This window comes from Pelophylax lessonae (assembly GCF_965119305.1).
Source record: "Pelophylax lessonae genome assembly, chromosome: 4".
Classification (NCBI taxonomy): Eukaryota; Metazoa; Chordata; class Amphibia; order Anura; family Ranidae; genus Pelophylax; species Pelophylax lessonae.
The window spans coordinates 215,873,622-215,894,361 of record NC_138771.1 but is presented as its reverse complement, the minus strand read 5'-3'; positions in this window follow the sequence as shown (position 1 = coordinate 215,894,361).

Genomic DNA, 20,740 nt, shown 5'->3' with positions numbered 1-20,740 from the left:
ACTAACCCAGTGCAAGGATAGATGTTAGTAGGCTCAAGAGCTAGCAATCTAAATAATAGTGCAGATGATAGTAACAGTCCTTAATATGCAGAGCTAGATAGTGTAAGCTTAGTAGGAAGGTTTATGGAGGATTCCCCTGCGGGGTACTTATCACTAATAGCAAGCAGTAGTAAAGAGGTTCGGTATGAGCGAGTGATCCGGTAGCGGGATACAGGGATCAGTAGCGAGGTTCTGACAGCGAGGTACGCTTGTAAGCATATGAGCTTCAAGGCAGGTTGAACGAACATGTGAGTGAGAACGCCGGCAGTTGAAATAGCCGCTCTGCGGCGCTCAGTGATGACAGCATCGGTCTTAAAGGTGTATGCGCACCTACCAGAAGAGAATGGTGGGACGCATACACTGAATGGAAAGTGAAATAAAGGGTACCAGAGGTACCAGAACATTACATTCAGCTCTGATTGCCCTTCCCCCACTGCAGTTTTCTGAGACACATGACAGGTCCCAGAAGACTGCATCCATCATTCACGATGGGCAGCAGGCACCATGCTGTGAAGCCACAAGCTGTCACAGCAGGGTGCCCATAGTGAAGATGTCGGTGCTGAGGAAAAAAGACAGTGGGTTGAACTGACTGGGATGAGTACACCACTGGATGCAAGGAGGGAGTAGTCATCCAAGTCGGGGTCGAATTCAGAAGTGGGTAGTCTGCCAATGCCGGGTCATCTGCCAATGTCGGGTCTTCAGCCGATGCCTGGTTGAGAGCCAAGCCAGGTCATACACAGAGAAACACAGAGAACAGAAGACTGCTAGCAGAGATGCACCTTGGAGCATAAACACAAGGGCAAGGATTGCAACACAACAGGTGATGGATATAGTCAGGTGTGCAGCATCATCAATGTGCAACTCCCAGGCAGCAGGAAGTGATGATGCAATCAGAGTCTATAAGAGGCAGCAGTCTGCACATGTCCAAGATGGCTGCCAACAGGAGGGCAAGGTAAGACCTTGACAAAACCTTACCCATGCAGTATCAAACTGACCTAAATATACTAAAAGCTACTCCCCATAAGGTATACATTCCCCTGTATGATGTTTGGATAATAGGCTCACCAAATAAAACTCATATTATTCCAGCCTTATTAGCATTTCCCACAGGTAAGAGTACACAACCAAATATGTCCCACCACAGCTTTTCCCCATGTGTATGGGGATCTCCACAATCTCCACTTCATGCATTGAAGGGCAAGTTAAGACCTTGACAGTACCGTCCCCTTAATGGCCGCTCCTCCACAGAGCAAAAAACGGTTTCTGAGGAAAGCGAGCATGAAAAGCACGGAGAAGGGTGGGAGCATGAACATCAGTGGAGGGAACCCAGGAGCGTTTCTCAGCACCATAACCCTTTCAGTGCACCAGGTATTAAACCTGACCTCGGAACAGACGAGGATGAGCTAACCTCATACTCCTCATGATCGCACATAGAAATGGAACGAGGGTGAGGAAGTGAAAAAGTATAGTGATTGCAAACCAGTGGCTTCAAAAGTGACATATGAAAAAGATTGGAGATACACATGCCAGGGGGGAAGATCAAGGGCATAGGCTACCGGGTTCCCCTTACGGAGAATGCGAAAGGCCCAACAAAACGGGGTGCCAGTTTTGGAGTGGGCAGTCTGAGGTTGAGATTATGGGTCGACAACCACACCCTCTCCCCGACCTGGTATGAAGTGGCAGATAACTGTCTCCGGTCTGCCTGGAGCTTCTGACGCTGTGCAGACACCCGTAAAGACTCTTGAATCTGCACCCAAGAGGAACGGAGGGCACAAAGATGATCCTCCACAACCGGGTTGTCCTGTACTGAGAACGACTCAGGTTGGAACCCATAATTGGCCATAAATGGAGACATTCCGGAAGACAAGTTGATGGCAGAGTTCCTGGCAAACTCCCCGCCAGGGTAGCAGATCAACCCAATTGTACTGATGATCAGAGATATAGCAGCGGAGAAATTGTTCCAGAGCTTGGTTGAAACACTTAGACTGTGAAAGGTTGGCCCAGGCGAAGGAGAGTCGAACTCCAAACTGGGAGCAAAAGGCGCGCCAGAACCTGGAGACAAACTGGCTCCCACGGTCAATATCCTTAGGCAACCAGTGTAAATGGAAGACCTCCCTGGCAAACACAGAGGCAAGCTCCTGAGTGGTAGGCAGCTGCTTAAACAAAACACAGTGGCACATTTTGGAGAACCGGTCAACAACCATGGGGATAACCATGTAACCTCGAGATACAGGAAGTTCCACAATAAAATCTATAGCCAGGTGAGACCAGGGACCTTCCCCATTGGGAATGGGATGCAGTAGGCCCAAGGGAAGATGGCGAGATTTGTTCTGGGCACAGACTGAACAAGCAGCCAACATACACAGCAACATCAGTGTGAAGAGATGGCCACCAGAACTGATGGGAAATAGCCCAGGACATCTGGTTCATATCAGGATGACTGGCAGTCTTGGAATTGTGGTACGTGCGCAACAGTCTGATGCGCAACCCCTCAGGTACAAAACATTTGCCAGCGGGTCTCTCTGTGGGAGCATCAGGTTGGGCAACCAAGATCTGTTTCCCAAGAGGAGAGGTTAAGTTGGTGCGGGTGGCAGCCAGAATATGATCTGAAGGTATGACCAGTGTCAGAACGGAGTCCTCACTGGACAACTCAGAAAACCGGCGAGACAAGGCATCAGCTTTAAAATTCTTGAAGCCAGGCAAATAGGAGTCCACATAGTTAAAATGTGACAAGAATAAAGCCTATCTGGCCTGACAGGGTGTGAGCCTCTTGGCCTCTGTGGGATACGTCAGATTCTTATGATCTGTGAGAATGAGAACTGGGGCTGGGATCAGACAGAATGGGAGCTGAAGCTAAGGGCAGACTCGAGGGCCACAAAAGCTTGGATGGCAGCAGGCATCGAAATGTGGGAATCACTGCCCTTCTTGGTCAGATCTGAGATAGGCTTGGCCAAAGAAGTAAAGTTCCTGATAAATTTCCTATAGTATTTGACAAACCCAATGAAACGCTGAATGGAACGGAGACCACTTGGACGAGAACATTGTAGAACAGGCGAAACCTTCCAAGGGTCCATGGAGAACCCCTCAGCCGAAATGATGTAGCCCAAGAAGGCAAGCCCATTCTCAGCTGACCATTGCAGCACCCGTCTAACATCCAGGTAGTGTGCTTCAATGGAGTCCGAGTAAATCAAGTTGTCGTCCAAATAGACTACCACACATTGCTGCAACATATAATGAAATACATCATTTATGAACTCCTGGAAGACAGCAGGTGCATAGCGCAAGCCAAATGGCATCACCAGAGATTCGTACTGAATGACCGGTTCTGGTATTAAACACGGTCTTCCACTCGTTGCACTCCTTAATTCTTACAAGGTTATACATGGCCCTAAGGTCAAGCTTGGTAAAGATCGTTGCTCCCTTGAGGTGGTCGAACTATTCAGTAATCAACGGAATCTGGTATGCATTCTTTACCATGATGCGATTGAGGCCCCTATAATCAATGCAAGGTCCCAAGTCACCCTCCTTTTTCTTTACAAAGAAAAAACCAGCACCCGCTGGAGAAGTGGAGTTGCGATTGTGCCCCCGGGCAAGCGCATCTGCAATGTACTCCATGGCTTTATTCTCTGCAACTGAGAGAGGATAAACCCTGCCATGAGGGGGAATGGCACCATGTTGCAAGTCTATGGCACAATCGTACAGAAGATGAGGAGGAAGAGAACAAGCGAGGACCTTGTCAGGTACATCTTGATACTCACAACATTCAGTAGGCAACACTGAATCCGAGAAGGTACAAAGTAACTTAACCACTTAAGCCCTGGAGGATTTGGCTGCTCAAAGACCAGGCCCTATTTTGGGATTCGGCACTGCGTGACTTTAATGGACAATTGCGCGGCCGTGCGACGCTGTACTCAAATTAAATTGACGTCCTTTTTTCCCACAAACAGAGCTTTCTTTTGGTGGTATTTGATCACCTGTGCAATTTTTATTTTTTGCGCTATAAACAAAAAAAGAGCAACAATTTTGAAAAAATAACAATATTTTTCACATTTTTTTATATGAAATTCTCAAAAAAAATGTAAAAAACAAAATTTTTTAACATTTTAGGCCAAATTTGTTTTCTGCTACATATTTTTGGTAAAAAAAAATTCGCAATAAGCGTATTTTGATTGGTTTGCGCAAAAGTTATTACGTTTACTATCTACGGGAAAGATTTATGTAATTTTTATTGTTTTTTTTTAACTAGTAATGGCGGCGATCTGCGATTTTTTTTTGCGGGACTGCGACATTGCGGCAGACAGATCAGACCCTGACTGACATTTTTGACACTTTTGGGGGTACCAGTGACATTACTACAGTAATCAGTGCTATAAATATGCCCTGTTACTGTAAAAATGACACTGGCAGGGAAGGGGGGATCTCAGTGAAAGAGCAGGGGGGCGGGGGCGTGCCTCCGGCATTGCGCGCTCGCCCCCTACAGGCTTCTGGGCGAGTGACGTAGGTCTAAGTCCCTTTGCCCAGGAGCGGCTGACTGCCACAGTAAGTAGTCGTGCAGCAGTCGGCAAGTGGTTAACAGGCCCATAGATACAAACAGCGCCACACGATGGAGACCAAGAGAGGATCTTGACCGACTGCCAATTAAAGGTCGTATTGTGTTTCTGAAGCCAAGGGCAACCAAAAACAACAGAGTAGTGTGGGGACGATACTGTATAACCTTTAAAACAGGTCGACTCCCTGTGAACATCCCCTATCACCATATCAACTGGAACAGTCTTGTGGGTAACCTGTGCCTGTTGCAGGAGTCTGCCATCAATTGCCTCAATAACTAGTGGAGAAACACGAGGCTGCAAGGGTATGGAATTTGCAGCAGCAAACATACTGTCAATAAAGTAACCGCCAGCACCGGAGTCTACAAACGCCTGAGTAACCACCAAACCCGCTGCCCAGGAGAGGACAACTGTGATTAGCAGTCTATCTTGACAGGAAAGTGGGGACGAGGAAATTCCACCTTAGATCTGCCCCGACCGGATCTTAAGTGCGAGCATTTCCCGGACGGGTAGGACAAGATTTCAGGAAACGTCCACCAAGGCCGCAATATAAGCATCGGCCCTCCCTCCTCCTAAAGGCCTGCTCAGCCTCGGAAAGGCGAGTCAACCCCAGCTGCATGGGTTCACAACCAGACGCACCATCCCCAGGAGGCGTGGGAGGTGAGGGAGGAAAAGGTGGGAAAGAAAACATAGGAGGCCTCTGCCGGTGCTCCTTAAATTATATTCTCTACCTGAGCTTGGTATCGATCAATATCAGGAAAGAAATGAGAGCCTCCAGCTCCTCATGGAGATCCTTGGCCGCAATCTAGTCCTTCACCGCATCGTAGAGACCATGAGAGAAGACACCCACCAGAGCCTCATTATTCCAGCTCACCTCTGCTGCCAGGGTACAAAATTTGATGGCATACTCAGCAATGGTTTGTATACCCTGTTGAATGGATAGGAGCAGCTTAGAAGAGGAGGCAGAGCGAGCAGGCACATCAAATACCCTATGAAAGGAGGCAACAAAACTCGGGTAATCGAGTATCACAGGATTATCGTTCTCCCATAAGAGATTCGCCCAGGCCAAGGCCTTGTCCGAGAGCAACGAGATTAGGAAACCCACCTTGGACCTGTCATAGGGAAACGCTTGAGGAACCATCTCAAAATAAATGCCCACTTGGTTTAGGAAGCCACGACACTGACTCGGTTCAGCCCTATAGTGCTGTGGGAGGGTTTGATGAACCAGTCATCCCTCTGGTAACAGCGACTCTAGCTGCAGCTGCAGGAGCAGGAGTGGCAAAAGGAGCAGCAGCGGGTGCAACAACAGGAGGAACCACCGGCTTAGTAGCACCAGGAGCAAGGTATGCTGTGCATGAAAGCAACGTCTGCAATGCCTGAGCGAACTGACCCAAAAGGTGCTCTTGTTGATTGAGCCTGGTTCCTGCATGGGGAGCGTAGGAGAACCTTGTGTACGTCAGGGTGCCAGGAAACCAGACCACATGGGGATGCAGGTAAAATAAAGCAGTTTATTGGAGAAAACAACAATAATTGCACAGCAAGAGTGAGGAAGAGAGAGCAGGAACAAGTGGGTAGTCATCCAAGCCTGGGGTCGGGTCCAGAACATGAGCGTCCGCATAGGGGGGCGCCCCCGGAATCTCAACTTCCCCTTTAAATTGGTTGTTAAGCCACTTTATACTATCCTGTCTAGTCTGTTTAGTAATGCTGTGTGCCCATGCCCCTGTGTCTATGTATGTGTTTTAAAAAGATAAGCCATTCTTTACCAGTTTTCAGAGTGCCAATCACCGCTCGCATGACCCGCCAGCTCTCTCCTCTTCCTGTCTGACAGCTGTGTGCAGCAGGCGGGGCCGAGGATTCCCCACTGACGTCATTCGGGAGGGAAGGAGGTGAAGCCGAGAGGAGGAGAGAGGCGGCGGGTCATGTGAGCAGTGATCAGCGCTCTAAAAACTGGTAAAGAGCGGCTTATTTTTCATCTTTAAAAATAAATATTCCCAAGTCGCAGCTTGCGTGGTGACTGATATCAGAGGCTGCGCGGACCACTGTCCTCAGCCCCAGGCCCCCGGTGCTATCATTCCAGGAGAGGGGGAGCCCAGGGAAAGGAAACTGAGGAGATTTGTGGCCTCGTGCACAGAGGCACAGCACGTGACGTCACAACAGATACTGACATCACGTGCATGCATTCGCCGCCTGCACAAACCCAAAACAGAGAGGGTCAGCTTTACTTTCACATCAGGATTCTCAGACCTTTGAATGCCTGCACTTTAAGTGATAATGATCAAGCCCTTCTCCTTTATGACATTGTTTAAAAGGGGCGGAGCATGGCTGACCTTAAAATGATGCCCCCCCTGGAAAAAGTTCTGCGGACACCCATGGTCCAGAATTGGGTAGTCTGCCGATGTAGAGTCGTCTGCCAATGCCGGGTCGAGAGCCAGGAGAGTCATCAGCCAAGCCAGGTCATACACGGATGAACACAGAGGACAGAAGACTGCTAGCAGAAATGCACCTTGAAGCACAAACACAAGGGCAAGGATTGCAACCCAACAGGTGATGGATATAGTCAGGTGTGCAGCATCACCAATGTGCGACACCCAGGCAGCAGGAAGTAATGATGCAATCAGAGTCTATAAGAGGCAGCAGTCTGCACATGTCCAAGATGGCTGCCAACAGGAGGGCAAGGTAAGACCTTGACAAAACCTTACCCATGCAGTATCAAACTGACATAAATATACTAAAAGCTACTCCCCATAAGGTATACAGTCCCCTGTATGATGTTGGGATAATAGGCTCACCAAATAAAACTCATATTATTCCAGCCTTATTAGCATTTCCCACAGGTAAGAGTACACAACCAAATATAGAAAAGGGTTAAATACCAGCGCTATGGAGTTTCAGTACAAAGTCAGGCTAAATTAGTGGTGTGAGCTGCCTCCAACCTACCTCTGAGGTAGTAGATTAGGAAAAATTGCAAGAAATGTTGGAACCGGCGCTACCACTTTAAAATTGTGTTTGTGCAAATGTGTGCTTCACACGTTATAAAAAGTGCATATAGTGCAAACAATAAATAGAAAGTGCTACGTGCTGTTAAAACTTCAATAAGTTTAACCTGGGCTGTGCTCAGTGTGCCATATTAGAAATGTCATATATTATACATATATACAAAGTGCCAAGTGCTAGTATTGCCAAGTACCACGTGTTGTGATCCGTGCTAAAAACAACAATATATGGCGTCGGTGGGTGACCCACCAAAGACACCGCTGCTTACCGCACTCTTTAAGCCGATGCCTCGACGCTTCTTGGTCACTAAAACAAAGAATAAGCCTCCATTGCGTAGCATATGTTGTGTATAGCGAAATAACTTAGCATCCACTCACAGTTTAGGGAGTTCACTGTCAGCTTGAAAGGTGTTCGCCGGGCCGCTTCCGCGTTCCGCCGGTGGAACGCGGAAGCGGCCCGGCGAACACCTTTCAAGCTGACAGTGAACTCCCTAAACTGTGAGTGGATGCTAAGTTATTTCGCTATACACAACATATGCTACGCAATGGAGGCTTATTCTTTGTTTTAGTGACCAAGAAGCGTCGAGGCATCGGCTTAAAGAGTGCGGTAAGCAGCGGTGTCTTTGGTGGGTCACCCACCGACGCCATATATTGTTGTTTTTAGCACGGATCACAACACGTGGTACTTGGCAATACTAGCACTTGGCACTTTGTATATATGTATAATATATGACATTTCTAATATGGCACACTGAGCACAGCCCGGGTTAAACCTATTGAAGTTTTAACAGCACGTAGCACTTTCTATTTATTGTTTGCACTATATGCACTTTTTATAACGTGTGAAGCACACATTTGCACAAACACAATTTTAAAGTGGTAGCGCCGGTTCCAACACAACCAAATATGTCCCACCACAGCTTTTCCACATGTGTATGGGGATCTCCACAATCTCCATTCATCCATTGAGGTCAAGATACACTTTTCCTCCAAATGCACTAAGGATGGACATTAAACCATAAAAAATCATATTGTGTAGTATGTTGATACTTAAGGAATCAATATCTAAAATACATACTAACATGATCCTAATCCTATTAAAACCTTCACAACATAGTCACATGATGAAATGTGTCGACATGAAGTGACATCATCCCGCTAGTGCACCCCCAAATTTTGTCCCCTGCTGTCTGAGGAGTCGAACAGAAGGACAGTAGTACAATATCCTGGTTAAGCTAGAAAGAAGAAACCACCTTAGGCAGAAAGGATAGCTGGGCAATAAAACCACCTTGTCTGGCGGGAGTATCAGTAAAAGTTCCTTACAGGAAAGAGCAGCCAATTCCCAAACTCTGTGAGATGAACTAATAACAACCAGAAAAATAACCTTCTGAGTAAGAGGGACTAAAGAAATACCACAAATGGGTTCAAATTGAGAATTCTTCAAAACAGAAAGTACCAGGTTTAGGTCCCACAGCGTCAACTGTGTCTTAACTGGTAGAACAATGTGCATAACACCTTGAACAAAAGCTTGCACCACAGAATGTGAAGCCTCAGAAATAGAATAGCCAATCTGATATTTGACCTTTGACAGTACTCAAGGCCAGTCCCTTATCTACTTCTGATTGAAGGAAGGCCAGAATATGACTTACCACATACCTATGAGTGTGAATTACCTGAGCCTCACAACAAGAGAAAAACATTTTCCAGGTTCTAATGTAAATTTTCCTAGAAGCTGCCTTCCAAGCTTTAAGCAGGGTATGAATCCAAGACACCCCCATCCCTTAGGACCCTAATTTTAACAGCCACACAATCAAAGGCAGCGACTGTAAAACAGACTGGAAGATTGGACATTGTGACAGTAGGTTGAGTCAGACTGGAAGAGCCCAGGGTTCGCCTGGTGACATGCTAACAATTTCAGCGTACCAAGTATTCCTGGGCCAACCAGAATCACTGGAAACCCTTCTATTCAAATCTTAAAAAGCAGATAAGGTAAAAGCCATAATGGTGGAAAGGCATATATTAGGGAGAGCTGATCCAATAGTGTCACTAAAGCATCTACTGCACGTGCCAGAGGATCCTGGGTCCTGGATACAAACCTGTCCAGCTTTGCATTGAACCTGGATGTCAGAGTATCCACATCTGGGGTTCCAAATTATTGGCAGAGATCCTCAAACACCTGTGGGTGAAGAACCCACTCCCCTGGAGAAAACTGTTTATAGCTGATAAACTTACAGCTGCCAATTTTTTTACACCTGGAATGTAAGCAGCAGACAGAGCTGGAATACGGTGTTCCATCAGGTCCAGAATGAGATCCACCTTCATCTCCACCTTGGTCACCGGACTTCTGGTGTCCCCTTCCAGAATAGAGGAAGAAATGATCTCCTCATCTTAAGAACCTGAGGGGAAATGCACCATTACAGAGACTGACTTGTGCTGGGATGCACCTAATTGTGGGAAACTTTCTGTCCCACATCTCTATGATTTTCAGTTGAAACAAACTGGGCAAACTGAACCATCCTAATGGAGGCTACCATTTTAATATGAAACTGAATCGAGGGATTTGACAGAGTCCTTTAAAGGTTTACCTGAGCCCTCAGAGTATGACATTTGTCCCAAGGGAGGAACACTTTTGCTGAGCTGTTCTAGAATTGGGCCCAGATATTCCAACCTCTGAGATAGAAAAGGCAGACTTTTGCTGATTTAGACAGAACTCATTCAAACCTCTCCAGATTGCACACACATGTCTCAAAAAGTAGAGCAGACTGCTCCCTCAGCAGTAGGTCATGCAGGTATCCTATCACAGGGATATCCTGAGACAGTAATACCCCAGAAGTGAAACTAAGACCTTGGTGAACTCCCTGGGAACTGTAGACAGGCCTGCTAGCCTCTATTTCTACTATTTTACCTTATTTAAATAATATATTACCTCATACCTCAATTCAGCATTCTCGGAGTCCACTCGAGGGATGCTATACACAGATTACATTACAATCAAAGTAGGTACAACACTCAGCTTAATTTCCTAACTTTGGATATTTTAAAGAGTTGCAACACAGGATATACATTCAGGATATCATAAGACATGGGGGGTGTCACCTATCTATGATATATTCCTAAATATGGACACATTCAACTAATTGTGATGTGCTTGTTTATCTCCCCAAAATACACCCCCATATGTAAAAACATTATGTGAAACCCCACCTACAACTGTACTTACTAAACGGATTGTTTTCTGTTTCTAATGATATTACAAATACTTGTGGTTAAGCTAATCCAGCAAATTCTCAATTTTCTATGCAAGCCATTTCCTGAATACAAAATCTTTAATTCTTAAAGTAGTTATCCAGCCCTAATTTCATAAGCATTGCAAATACCTGTAAATTACAAAATTCTGCAAAAAATCAATATTCAAAGAGATCAATATCCCATCAGGGCTGAATGATAGAGCTGCACACTAGAAGGGGTGTTCCCCCTCTCAATCTTTGGTGCAGTGGAAAAATCAAGAAAACATAAATGAAGATGGCACATGTGGGTGGATAAGCCTAGCAACTAATAGTTAATGAGCAGGAGCAGCATAAAAAAGCCCCAACAGTTCATTAAATGTAACCATATTGCTACACTTAGAGGCACCTCTTTTTTTTGTGGATCTGAAGAAACATTTGAAAGCATAAATCTTGGAGAAGGAAGGCTTTAAAACACCATTATATAACTTCCAGGTATAGCGTTGTGAACCAAATCGTCTGCAATCTCCCTCTGCAAAACTACCACAAAGTCCTGGAAATGTCCCCTTACCCAAATGAGTGGGGGCACCCCTCCATTGTAAAGAGGATGTATCCTCCGGCTTAGAGGTCTTTGGACTGGAGTCTATGGTTTCTTGTGAAACTGGGACTGGGTTTGCGCTAGGAACCTGAGGCTGGCAAAAGGAATGCTTCTTAGAAGTGGAAGATGTGGCCCACTTCTGAACCACAGGTTTATCTTCGTTTTAAGCAATAACGGAACACTCTTACCCACAGTTCCATTGTGGATGCATTCATTCAAAATAGGACCAAACAGCCATTCCCTTTGAAAAGGCAAATGTTACACATGCTTCTTGTAGGGTAATTCTGCTGACCAACAAACAAGTCAGCAACACAATTTACATATCACAATCATATAACACTGAGTGCAAAATTGAAAAGGCTTCAGACCTCTGAACTATTGACATATCTGACAAGGTATATACAGTATATTCACACGATCAATCTCTATGATTATGTTGCTTCATAAATACCAAATAATTATGAAGTTACATTCGAACTGTTAATGAGCAACAGACAAAATAGTGGCAAGATCATAGATGTAACTTGCAAGTCCAAGTATAAAGCTAAATTTTAGAGCACGGTGCTTGGTGCTTTAGAATGCTTTTATCCTGTCACCATGCAGGTACTTGTAAAAAGATATTATTTGGGAAAACATCTCTCTAGGGACTGAATACTCAATATTCAGAAAACATATATTACAAACTCTTGAATAGTGAATTGTCTCATATATAGTTAGACTCCAAGATAGTGGATTGTCTCCAAATGCAACTGTCAAAGTATTTGTGACTGATTGTTCCCAATAGCTAAAAGTCTGTCATTTGCTCTTGCAGATATTCACTTCAGATAATAAGTTTACATACATACGTCAGCGTGACTGTAGTATGGAAATATCCAAACTTGCATGAAAAACACCACTTAAGAAAGCAGTACTTGGTGTTTTCAACTTCTTAGGTGAATGCTGCGAACAGTAATATGTCAAGTGTATGATATGATATCCATTTAGAGCCAATAGGCTAATATGCAAACAAATTATCTTTCTTAGGAGACTAGAATGAACTGCCAGGATGATTTAAATAGCAACTATATATATATATCACAAATATCTCCTTGCATTCACTAGATGTACAGAAAACAATTAACTCAAATTAGCCCTGGAGCTGTGCTCAGCTTTACTGTTTTGTTTATACAGGTCTAGAAACAATGTTCATCCAAATGGATATTAACCAAAACACAATTGGGTTAAAACTAAAGGCAGATTGGATGATCACTCTGAAAGGGAATTTTCCCTTAGATTAGCGAATGTGGCGAAAATTCACTATGCAAAGAATACCCAATCACGTGCAAGGATAAAAAAAAAAAACGTGTTTTTTTGCTTGCACATTCACACATCCTCATTCACTAAGGGAAAATTCCTTTTACTCAGTGAATATTCTCTTGTAAAGTGAACAGCATATTCCCTCTAGAAAATCAATCCTAATATCTTTATAGAAGAGGACAGGTCCACAATAAGCAAAATAGTATAACCTGCAGTGGAAATGTGTCTAGACATGAGCAGGTTGTTTAATTCTGAATAAATGTTCTGACACATTTTTCGTTATTCGGAGATTTGGATATGTCAGAATACCTGAATTATGGGATAACTGAATGCTCCAAATAACAAAATGATATTTGTCAGAATTTCTGAAATTTAAATTTAAATCAAATTTTACATCAAATTCTATTTGAATTCAAACTGTAAACATATTTCTAAAATCAAAGTGTGTGTTATTAGAGTACCATTTTGAAATAATGCTGTTTTTGTTAAGCCAAAGATTATTTAACCACTTGCCGTCCGCCCACCGTCAAATGATGGCAGAGTTGTGTAGCTCTCATTCTGGGAGGATGTCAAATGATGGCACCCTAGAACGGCCGCACTAGCCGCCCACGGGGGCGTGCAGCGCGGCGATCGTGACCATTGTGTGTTCCTAGGACACGGCGAGACCCCGTTCTTGGTAAAAAGCCCATTACGTGGCTCTTTACCCATGTGATTGGCTGTGTCCAATCACAGCCGGTCACATGTAAATGCGGAAGTGCCATTCATCGGTGCTCCTCGTCTCACACTGACAGTATCGGTCAGCGGCTCCTCCTCAAAGGGGAGTCCAGGACAAGTAATCAGGGCACTGATCATCAGCCCTGATTACAGTAAAGCAAAAGCAGTGCCCATCAGTGACACCAAACAGTGCACATCAGTGACACCAATCAATGCCCATCAGTAACACCAATTAACGCCCATCAGTGACACCAACCAGTGCATGGTCATCTGTGCTGCCCATCAGTGCCATCCATTAGTGTCACGTATCAGTGTCCATCAGTGCCGCCCGCCAGTGCCCATCAGTGCCGCCCACCAGTACATATTTATATAACCTTTTACTGTGTCAATTATAAATATAACATCCAGTCCCATTATATGAAATGGTAAAGATTGAGTGTGTAGACTTTTTTCCTTAACAGAATTTTCATAATCCTAAACTACACATTTAGTGTGGACTGCAACTCTCCTATGCAACAAAACCACACATGATAGTAACCCTATTTCACAGTCCAGAGCACAAAGGGGCAATCGGGATGTTTATCAAAACATCATCACAGGTGGTGATCCCACAGTCTTATAACCTTTGATACCGTACCTCACAACACAGCAAATAAATTGGCATATTTAGACACAGAGGCCCCAGCTAAATGGGTACCAACAATTTGCCCTCCTTGAAGCTCAGTAAGCTCTGACAGGACTCCGTATTACTAGCAGCTCACACAGTGAATTATGAAAGTGAGGCTTCCCACCCGTTAACTAGGTGTCCCATCACACAGTGGAAAGGAAAGACTGTCCACATCACGTAAAATCTCAATGCAAAACATTTTGTCAAATATATAGTGCCAAAGTATACCTGCGCTGCTAACTAAGCAAATACATAAATAAATCCCAATAAATATGGTGTATAAATAATCTGTGTAAGGTGCTAGTGCTCAACTTAAACACACATTCCTATATCATAATCCCAATCAATATATAAAAAAACATAAAAATACAATAAATACAAATTTTTATCACGTGTAAATAAATATCAAAAAAGTCTTTCAATAAAAGACGTGCTTAGATAGTGACAATCTTTGTGCAAAACATAAGTCCAAAGTGCTTTGGACTTATGTTTTGCACAAAGATTGTCACTATCTAAGCACGTCTTTTATTGAAAGACTTTTTTGATATTTATTTACACGTGATAAAAATTTGTATTTATTGTATTTTTATGGTTTTTTATATATTGATTGGGATTATGATATAGGAATGTGTGTTTAAGTTGAGCACTAGCACCTTACACAGATTATTTATACACCATATTTATTGGGATTTATTTATGTATTTGCTTAGTTAGCAGCGCAGGTATAGTTTGGCACTATATATTTTACAAAGGTACACCACCTTTTATACCAGCAGCAGCCCACTATACAGTGGTATCAGAAAAAATTGTAATCCTCAGCGCTAGCCTACAATCCTTAAAACATTTTGTCACTTTCACACCTACAAATCATGTAGTGTTTCCATTTTTTTCTAACCCCTGTAAATGTCCAATTTTGCAAATTATTGTGAAGAACACACAATCCTGCAACATGTTCACAAAACCAGTCCAGAAGAAGATGTCGTCTAAGTACCTGTGTCAAGAACTAATGTGGTACAGGTACATAAACAAGTCCTAACTCCCTAACAACTCCCTCTCACTCTCCTGGGTATGTCTGCATATGATGGGGTACAAGCAGTCCGTATCACTGTAAGTCCTTGCAAAAAGAAACTTGCTGTGTGTGAACAAACACCTTAGTAAAATAATAGAAATTATATTAGTTTTGGGTAATCAAGCTGATAAAGGATAGTTTGGAATTCATAGATGTCGAGAGATACTTGATTTTTTTTATTTCTGAGGCCTGGTTCACACCTATGCATTTTTTTAGTGCTTTTTAGTTTTGCAGAAACACACTACAGTTTATTTAACATGATTTCCTATGGGTCACGTTCACATCTGTGCATTTTTTGGAAAGGGCCAGGGACTTTTTTCTGGTTTTTGGCTAGACTTCAGTGGATCAAAAATGTGTATTGAAAAATGCACCTGGAATATGCAAACTGAAACCTGCATAGGTGTGAACCAGGCCTTAAAGTGGAAGTTCACTCTCCCAATAAGCATTGATTTTTTTTTTTAATCCTAATGCCGCTAGCATTAGTAAATAGATAGGAAAGTATATTATATGCATTTGTTTAAAACTTTTTTTTTTAATTTCTTCAGTTACTACCTTGTTTCTTGCCTAGGCAAATTATGTCACACATCCCAGGAGTCTTCAGAAGGGGAGGAGGGGTTTTCTCAGCTAAGCTCACTCTCCTGCATACATGCTTGAGCAAAAGGCAGATGGATTCCAGGAAGCAAATACTACATGAATCCTCTTCCTTTACTCAAGATGGCTGCTGCCAGAAATGCTAGGGGGTGTTTTTCAAAGTAATTTCTCAACAAAATAAAGCATGGAGACATGGATAGATGGGAAGTTTGCTTTAAAAATTAATATACCTGGTTTATGGTGCTCAGGTGCAGTGAAGATCTGCTTTAACCACTTACCGCATACTAACGTAGGTCTACGTTGGTAAACTTTGCGGTAGTGTACCGGGATGATACCTCTAGCTAGAGGCACCATCCCAGTACCGTGGTTTAGAGCCGACGGTTGGCTTTCCGTCGGTACCGACCGATGCGGCTCGGGAGCCGCTCGATCGGTACCCGGGGGCGGGAGGGGACGTCTCCCCCCCCTCCCGCCGCCTTCCGTGGCTTTGCCCGGGGCTCCCGTCCCACCGGCACGTCCACCGGCTGGATGGAGTCCCGATGAATGCCGGAAACGGCATCGATCGGGTCTCCGATGACGTAACCCGGAGGCGGCGTCCATGACGTCACTTCCGGGTTACTGTGCTGCAAAAGGCGGCAAATTTGAAAAACGGCTGTATGCAAAAATGCCGTTTTTGGCGTTTTGCATACAGGGAAGTGTAGTGGAGGGGTCTAGGGTCTTTTAGACCCTCAATCCCTCCATAAAGTGTACCTATCACTACATATTGGTGTCACAAGGGATGTTTACATTGCTTGTGACAGCAATAAAAGTGATCAGATTTTTTTTTTTTTTTTAAACTTTAATAAAGATAAAGAAATAAATTAAATAAATGGGAAAAAAAAAAAATTTAGCCGCCCCCGTCACCGTTAGCTCGCGCACAAAAAAAAACGTATACGGAAGTCGAGCCGCAAATGAAATCGCTGTTCAAACCACACATGTGAGGTATCGCCGCGATCGCCAGAGCGTGAGCAATAATTTAAAAAAAAGAGCTACACTCTAACTCAAAACTGGTAACCGTTAAATAAATTTAAAGCGTCGCAGATTGAGATCTCTATTGACCGTAGTTTGTCGCGATCCCACGGGGGGGCGCAATTTTAAACCGTAACATGTTGGGTATCTATTTACTCGGCGTGACATGTTCTTTCACAATATACAAAAAAAAATGGGCTAACTTTACTGTTTAGTATTTTTTAAAATTAGTGAAATGTGATTTTTCAAAAATTTTCCAAAAAAATGGCGCTTTAAAGACCGCTGCGCAAATACCGCGTGATAAAAAATATTACAATGACCGACATTTTATTCTCCAGAGTCTTTGCTAAAAAAATATATATAATGTTTGGGGGTTCTAAGTAGTTTTCTAGGAAAAAATACTGGTTTTAACGTGTGAACAAAAAGTGTCCGAAATAGGGCTGGGGCTTAAGTGGTTAAAGGAGTATTTTAAATATTGTCCAAATCTTTTATATTTCTCTCTTCCCATAATTCCATAAGGGTTTCATCTGTATTCTTTCCTGCTCAATTGACCTCAATCAATATTTAAACCTTTCCAAAGGAAGGTTTTGTTTCTTCAAATGTAATGCTTAATGTTTTATTAAACCCAAGAGCCTGCATTCACTATATCTGGTCTCCCACAGTACACAGAACATGGAAATGCAATTAAAATAATGAGTGTGGTGATAAACACCCCTAAACTTGTGCAGAGATTGTATCTAAACCCAAGTGATTACATTTATATATTAAAGGGGCACGTCATAAAGCATAAAAACTTTCCAAATTAACAAATAAACCAAACCATGTGGTATTGACCGCGCTTCACAGTGAATGATACAATTAGAAAACAATTAAAATTATAAGGTGAATAAAGTGAAACCACAGTGCTCAACAGTAGGGTTGAGCGAACACCTAGATGTCCGTGTTCGACGGGTTCGGCCGAACTTTAAAAAAAAGTCCGGGTCCGTGTCCCGGACTTTTACCGAACTTTTCCCGGACACCGAACCCCATTGAAGTCAATGGGGACCCGAACTTTAAGGCACTAAAATGGCTCTAAAACACCAAAGGAAAGGGCTAGAGTGCTGCAAATGGCAGCAAAACGTAATTAAGAGCATGGCAAGTGCTCTGCAAACAAATGTGGATAGGGAAATAACTTAAAACAACAAAAAAAAAACAGAAAAATAAAACAATGTTCTACTTCATCTCTGAAGGACGAGGCCCATATGGAGTAGGAGGGAGGTTGAGGTGGTGGTGGATGTGGCGGTGACATAGGCGTGCGCACAGGGTGTGCTGGGTGTGCCTGGGCACACCCTAATCACCTAGGGCACATAGCATTGCCAGTGAGGAGATGGGAAAGATCTCCCTGGGACCTGCTCTGCTCTATTTCTCCTTGCCTACAGGTACATGGCCCCGATACATTACTCTCCCTGCTGGCAAACACATGCATGTGTATTTCAACTTTGGGGTGCACACCTTAATGCAATAGGCTGCGCACACCTATGGGCGGTGTAGGTGGAAGCGGCGGTGGAGGAGGACCAGGGCCGGATTAACAGCATCATGGGCTTGGTGCTGAGGATTTTGAAGGGCCTTAAGGGCCGTGCCTTGCCATGCACCCAGAGGAGGAAGGGTGCAGCCATGCATGCCTAATTCAACATGGGATGCTGTCTCTGAAGCCCATAAACACATCCATGCATCGCCAACTGTCCCTCCTTGTCCGGCCTTCACGCTGTGTGGGGAGGTTCTGAGGGTGCTGCCTGGGGAAGCGAGCATAGAAGCCAGACTTCTGTGTTTACAAGTGACAGAAGAGCGGTAACAGTGAATATGGCCAACCCGGGGCCTATATAAAAGGTAGGGGCCTGGAGCTGCAGCTCCAATAGCCCCTACATTAATCTGGCCCTGAGGAGGAGGACGAGGTAGCCAACACTGCTTCTTTTCAAAAATTTTAAATGAGGGTACACCCCAAAAGAGTGAGAAAGAGCAAAAATGGAACAATGGGTGGGTAAGGTCGGTATCCATTGCTATTCTGCATAAGGTACGGAAAAGTCCCGTGGGATCCATGCCTGGTTCATTTTAATGAACGTGAGCTTGTCCACATTGTCTCTGGACAGGCGGCTGCGCTTGTCTGTTATAACGCCCCCAGCCGTGCTAAATACCCGTTCAGATAATACACTGGCTGCAGGGCACGCCAGCACCTCCAAGGCGTAAAGGGCAAGCTCAAGCCATGTGCCCAATTTGGAGACCCAGAAGTTGAAGGGGGCAGACCCGTCATTCACTACATGTAGGCGTGTGCACACATACTGCTCCACCATGTTGGTAAAATGCTGCCTCCTGCTAAGACGTTCCATCTGAGCTGCTGGTGCTGCTGTTTGTTGTGGTGTGCTGACAAAGATTTTCCACATTTCGGCCATGCTAACCCTGCCTTCTGAGGTGCTGGCGGTGCCCTGGTTGCGTTGGCGACCTCCTCCTCCTCCTCCTCTGCCTTGTGCTTCCACTGTGGCCCCGCTGTCAGATGGGAATGCCAGCAGCATGGCGTCTACCAGCGTGCGCTTGTACTCGCGCATCTTGCGATCGCGCTCCAGTGAGTGAATTAAGGACGGTACGTTGTCCTTGTAACGGGGATCCAGCAGCGTGGCCACCCAGTAATCAGCACAAGTTAGAATGTGGGCAACTCGGCGGTCGTTGTGGAGACACTGCAGCATGTAATCGCTCATGTGTGCCAGGCTGCCCAGAGGCAACGAAAGGCTGTCCTCTGTGGGAGGTGTATCGTCCGTGTCCTCTGTATCCCCCCAGCCACGCACCAGTGATGGCCATGAGCTGGCCTGGGTGCCACCCTGCTGTGAACATGGTTCCATCTCCTCCTCCAGCTCCTCCTCCTCCTCATCCTCCTCATCCTCCAGAACTGTGCCCCTGCTGGACAATTGCGTCCCTGGCGTTTGCGTGTGCAGGAACCCACCCTCGGAGCCCCTTGCGAATGACTGCCCTGAAAGCCTTGGAAATGTTACCTCTTCATCCTCCTCCTCCTCCTCATCCTGTGCCACATCCTCTTCCATCATCGCCCGAATTGTTTTTTCAAGGAGGCATAGAAGTGGGATAGTTAAGCTGAGAACGGCGTCATTGCCACTGGCCATGTTGGTGGAGTACTCAAAACAGCGCAACAAGGCACACAGGTCTCGCATGGAGGCCCAGTTAAATTAAATAGCGGAATAGAAAATATGATCCAAAAAAAGTGTATGTATATCACACGTACACAACCACACTGGGCCCCAATTACTATTGTTTGTACCCCTAAAAGGCTAGATGAGGAGTAGGGGGAGTATGGAACAGGCAGCACCCTCAAACCTTCAGAAGTATGAGATGAACCCCAACAACTTGGAAAGGTGGATCTCTCTCACACGTACCGACACAGACTATCCCGCAATTCAATTGATCCTCAAAGGTTTTTATTGAATAGCGGAATAGGAAATATGATCAAAAAAAGTGTATGTATCTCGCACGTACACAACCACACTAGGCCCCAATTACTATTGTTTGTACCCCTAAAAGGCTAGATGAGGAGTAGGGGGGGTATGGAACAGGCAGCACCCTCAAACCTTCAGAAGTATGAGATGAACCCCAACAACTTGGAAAGGTGGATCTCTCTCACACGTACCGACACAGACTATCCCCCAATTTAACTGATCCCCAAAGGTTTTTGATTAAATAGCGGAATAGAAAATATGATCCAAAAAAAGTGTATGTATATCACACGTACACAACCACACTAGGCCCCAATTACTATTGTTTGTACCCCTAAAAGGCTAGATGAGGAGTAGGGGGAGTATGGAACAGGCAGCACCCTCAAACCTTCAGAAGTATGAGATGAACCCCAACAACTTGGAAAGGTGGATCTCTCTCACACGTACCAACACAGACTATCCCCCAATTTAACTGATCCCCAAAGGTTTTTGATTAAATAGCGGAATAGAAAATATGATCCCAA